The following is a 5387-nucleotide window of genomic DNA, read 5'->3' on the forward strand; positions in this document are numbered from 1 at the left end:
GTGACATATATATATGAATGTAATTGTATTTTTATCCATGAAGAAAGGGGACATGGAACAAAAGTTTTATTGTTATTATTCAAATTCTAATTTCTATTATTTAATTATAATATTCTAACTTTAACTATAAACAAAATCATAATCTACAACACATACTTATTTTGTATTATAATATTAAATGAGAAACAATGTATACAAAAAATAAATTTTAATGGATAAAATGAAGTAGAAAATCAAATATCAAAATGATCAACTGTGAACAACTTTTATTGACTGAAATGGATTTGAAAATCAAATACTATCTCCTCAATCCCCAACTATGTAAATAAATAATGGTATTTAAAAAGAAACCTAGAAGTTAATATAAACAAAACATATACAACAATAGTGAAAATCATGAATTGAAAAAATTTAAATGAAAAAGTGTATCTATACTTACTAAACTGATTGAAAATAAATCATAAGCTCATAAGCTTACTTCACAAGTTCAACTCTCATTACAGTCGTGGAAATTTTGAAAAAACTATACATGAGACATAGATTTATGCTTTCTAAACAAACACAAATAAAAGAAAACAAGTATCCTTATATTGCAAGAAAATTAAGATGCCTGGCATATGGTGTTGTCATGTTTTGTAGACCAAGAAAGAAAAATAGCCAATATAATCATCTCATTACAGTCGTGCAAATTTTGAAAAAAATATAAATGAGGCATAGATTTATGCTTTCTAAACAAACACAAATAAAAGAAAACAAGTATCTTTATATTGCAAGAAAATTAAGATGTGTTGCATATGGTATTGTCATGTCTTGTAGACCAAGAAAGAAAAATAGCCAATATAATCATAAAATTTTTTATAAATAACATTGACATAGTTTTTTCATAAAATATATTCTATTAACTCAATAATCCTACTCCCTGCAATGATGTAAAACTAGCCTACATATTTTGTGGAGAAATTTTTTACCAATAAATGGAATAAAAAATGCCCAACCAAAACCCAATATCTAAATTTGAAACAAGTTAATGAAATTGCTATTTTGTAATTATCTCATCAGTTTTTATGTCATGTGCTTTCAAGAAACCAAGGAACAACAACATAGCATAGGAGAAAATGGATACTAAATAGAAAAGGGAAAATGAAATAGTAGGGAAGGAAGAGGTGGATTCATGGTACTATGGAATAAAAAATAGGAAAGAGAAATAGTTGATGCTTTCATGGAAATAAAATTATAGAAATGTGTCACACCCTATATATATGCGCATAAAAAAAAAAATTAAATGATACAAACGGTAACTTTGTCATAAACATAACAACCCCCCATAACTTTACTGCGCGTTAATTTATATGCACCACTGTTATAAGTTGATAATGGTTTGGACCTATGTTGAATGTTATTCGTCCATACGGCTCATTGACTTGACTGCATGGTGACGTGTATTGAAATGGAAAACGGAAATGTTTTGGTCCGACCCGCAGCTTCTACCGGCGTTGAGTTGTTGGCAGCATTTATATCCTTTGTCCGCGTTTCGGCAGGTGGCATGGCTCACCCGCTTGGCCATGTGACACATCGGTTTCCGCCCTCTCGGCCTTCCCGCTCCAGCTTCCCGCGCTGCATCAACGACGGTGATCTATTCTTCAGATCAGAGGGCTGGAGAAAGTTTAAGGGTTTTGGGTTTATACATAAACCCATGAGAACGGCCCTGGGGTTCATTTGTTTCAAGAGGGCCTCTCGACTCCTCTCTGGTTATTCAAGCACAGGTTCGACTCCACCAGCTCCGCCCCTAAACTCTATTGACAGCACCGAGGCCGTGGGTTTGCCCCATCGAAGGCTTGCACAGGTAATTCATTTCTCATTTACTTTGAATCATCTCTATTGTTTGTGCTTAGAGTTATGGATGCTTACTGTTTGGAAGCTCATACTGATTGTGGATTTTTTTTTTTCGCTGTGGAAGTGTGTGCAGATGGAGCTTGCTACGAGCCCCTTTACCGATGGCGGAATGATAGCACCGACGCCTCGGCTCTCTCGGGACCTCCCAGGTAAGAGGTCGACCCTTATTACCGGGTGCAAGGGTTCTATGGTTTCTTCGAGCATGATGTATCAAAGAACTTGTGAATATTACTGTCTATTTCATAATGTGTTGTTCCCTCTCGTTACGAACTAGTCGAGGTATTTCCTGAGGAGATCCTCACGGCTTGCATGTATTTATTATTCTCACGGTTTTATGTCCTCGACCTGCTCTGTTGAAATATGAACTACAGGCAGATCTTCTGCGTCTAAGTCTCGTTCGGCTATTGTTTCGGTTCAGGCAATCTTGCGTTCTTGTGATTTTAGGCTTTAATGCCTCTGTGTATATATAAATGTGCAGACTATTGTTAAGCTGGCCGCTATGCCAGACCTTGTTGGTTAACGTTATACAATCTGGACAATGAATACATATTTTTTCGAATATATAATTATGTTCCCCAAAGTTTATATTAGAACTTCACTCTATTCTTTTGCGTTCTGTGTTGTTATTTTACCCGAGCCCCTTCTGGGTCGGTTGCGGTTTGTTCATTAATGTTATCGTTCATCCTCCTGATATGGTTAAGGGCTTTGTCCGTCCCTGTGACGGCATGGCTTTTCAAATTTTACTTATATATGTTAACAGATTTGTTTTCAATAATTTTAGCGGCTCTGTTTCACTATGCTATAGTTGATTCCCGACATGCAGTAGCGCAATGTTTCATTATCAGTTGTAGAGTTGGGTTATAACCAGTTTAGGGTGTTACTTTGGGGCATGCTCATGCATATTGTTGTTGTTTGTGCGGTTACTCCAGAGGTTTCCACGCAGCCGTGTTCACAGTCACGGTTGCATACCTTCCGAGATTGTAATAACCTTAACATGTTACTTATTGATGCTGTTTTCGGTTATCTGCGTTTGTTTTTCTCCGTTATTTATAAGCTTGTAGCAATACTCTTAACGGTGGCAGTTTTGTATATGGTCTGTCGTATGGTTTCACTTTTCCTCTTGCAATCACAGTTTTTTTTCATTAATGTACTGAACTCTGAGATTCGACAGTCACATGTTTTCTAATGGTTCGTTTGGCGTACTTCTGTCGGAGTTCAATGGGAAGATTTTACAGTCTGGGCATTCCTTGCACAGGAACTTGAAATGTTTCCGTCGCTTGTTCTTGGCATATTAACAGCTTGTTTACACACTACGGTGTTATGGACCGCTTAACCTATTATGTGCTTTCTTTATTTTGGGAGCTACCCCTAACGCACTGGTTATTCCTTTATAATTGTCTATCACATAAATATTCTGTCATTTAAAGTAGATATGTTCGTCTGATTTAACTATATTAAACAGCATGATAATAACGAAAGATATGGAATACATAGTCTATTGTCGACTACTGTAAAACCCACTATGTAGTCAGCATTCACTACTGAATTAATTTCTCTGCAATATGAGCTCGTACCTGGTTCGCCAATGTTGTAAATAGGCACTTCAGTAAATTCACCTGCATTCCGAATTCGCTCTTAACCACCCAACCTTGAGATCCATCTCTAAGACTGGATTCTCCCCCCGAGCTATCTTGCAGGCCTACAGCCCTCAACAAGATACATGCACCTTGTGCCTGGTTATCTGGTCCTTACCAGACTTAACCAGTTTCTTGTGTTTTCTTTCTTTTTTTTCCTTTCCTGGAAATCCTTCTGTCTGTCCCAACAGCACAGAATTCCTCCTCCCACTCCCCAGGACTTTTCCCCGTTTGGGAGGGTGGTTTCAATCAGTTTTCATAACTGATTTTTCTTTCTTTAAAATCCTCCTTTTAGAGGCTGCCAGCATTCCAAGAAATATATTTAAATTTCTCAATAAGATAATATAATTAGAGTTTTGTTTTTTTTTTTGTAAAATAAAAGACAACAAACTTCCACTCTATCTTTTACCACAGTAAAATTCCACATTTACATTTTTCCGGGGTCATCACATCTCCCCCTCCTGTGATTGGACATCGTCCCGATGTCTGTTTCCCCTAAACAAGTTCGAGTAAGCTTTTTTAAGGAGTTCCTCATCCTCCCAAGTGGCCTCATCAGGCCCATAGTGCTGCCACTGCACTTTAGCTTGGGTAATAACCCGCTTCCGCAGCCGCACTTCTCTCCGGTCGAGGATGCTCAGTGGTTCGACCAGAACCTCGCCTTCCGGCTCGACCTGCAACCAACAACAGTTCTAGTTACTTTTTGTTTGAGATCAAAGCTTAGCTAGAACAACCAGATTAATTCTTACCCGAACATCCTGCCATTTGATCACATGTTTAGGATCGTAGACGTATTTTTTTAGTATAGAAACGTGGAAAACATTGTGGATCTTAATATGACTTGGCAGGGCGAGTTGGTAAGCTACCGGCCCCACTCTTGCCAAGATTTGAAAAGGTCCAAAATAGCGAGGAGCAAGTTTGGCACACCCACTCCACTGCAAGGTACTCCTTCTGGCTTGAATTCTTACAAAAACATGGTCTCCGACCTGAAATTCTTTGAATCTTCTTTTTCGGTCTGCAAAACTTTTTTGTCTGTCCTGGGCAGCCTTTAAATTGGTACGCACCTTTTTCACCATGTCTTCCATTTCCTTGAGCATTTCTGGGCCAAATCTTAATCTATCCTCAGGTCCACCCCAGCTTGAGGGTGTGCGGCATTTCCGCCCATACAAGACCTCAAAGGGACTCAGTTGTGTTGACGTGTGATATCCATTATTATATGTGAATTCAACCAGGTGGAGATATTCGTCCCATTGAGTTGGTTTCAACATTACACATGCTCTCAATATGTCCTCCACCACCTAGTTCACTCGTTCCGTTTGGCCATCGGTCTAGGGATGATAGGTTGTGCTGAAGTTCAGCTGTGTTCCCAGTTCAGCAAACAATGTTCTCCAAAAAGTTGACGTGAACTTTACATCATGATCAGATATTATTATCTTCGGAAGTCCATGCAGTTTGAACACATTTTTCATGAAAATATGAGCAATTTGTACAGCCTTATACGTGGACTTCACAGGTATGCAGTGTGCTGCCTTACTCAGTTTATCTACCACTACCATAATGGAATCATTGTTTTTCTTCGTCCGAGGTAACCCGGTTATAAAATCCATGGAAATAGTTTCCCATTTCCATTCTGGAATAGGTAGGGGTTGTAGCAGCCCTGCTGGATGTAAATGCTCTGCCTTAATCTGTTGACACTCCAAGCACCGTGCCAAGTATTCAGCTACATTCTTTTTCATTCCTGGCCAGTAGTATTCCTTTCGAAGTGCAGTGACCATTTTTTGGTATCCTGGGTGCCCGGTATAGTGGCTGATGTGAAATTCATCCAGAATCAGATTTCTAAGACTATCTTTGTTAGGTACATAC

This window comes from Pinus tabuliformis, chromosome 1_2 (assembly GCF_031772625.1).
Source record: "Pinus tabuliformis cultivar Carrire ecotype Pingquan chromosome 1_2, CPIR1, whole genome shotgun sequence".
NCBI lineage: Eukaryota > Viridiplantae > Streptophyta > Pinopsida > Pinales > Pinaceae > Pinus > Pinus tabuliformis.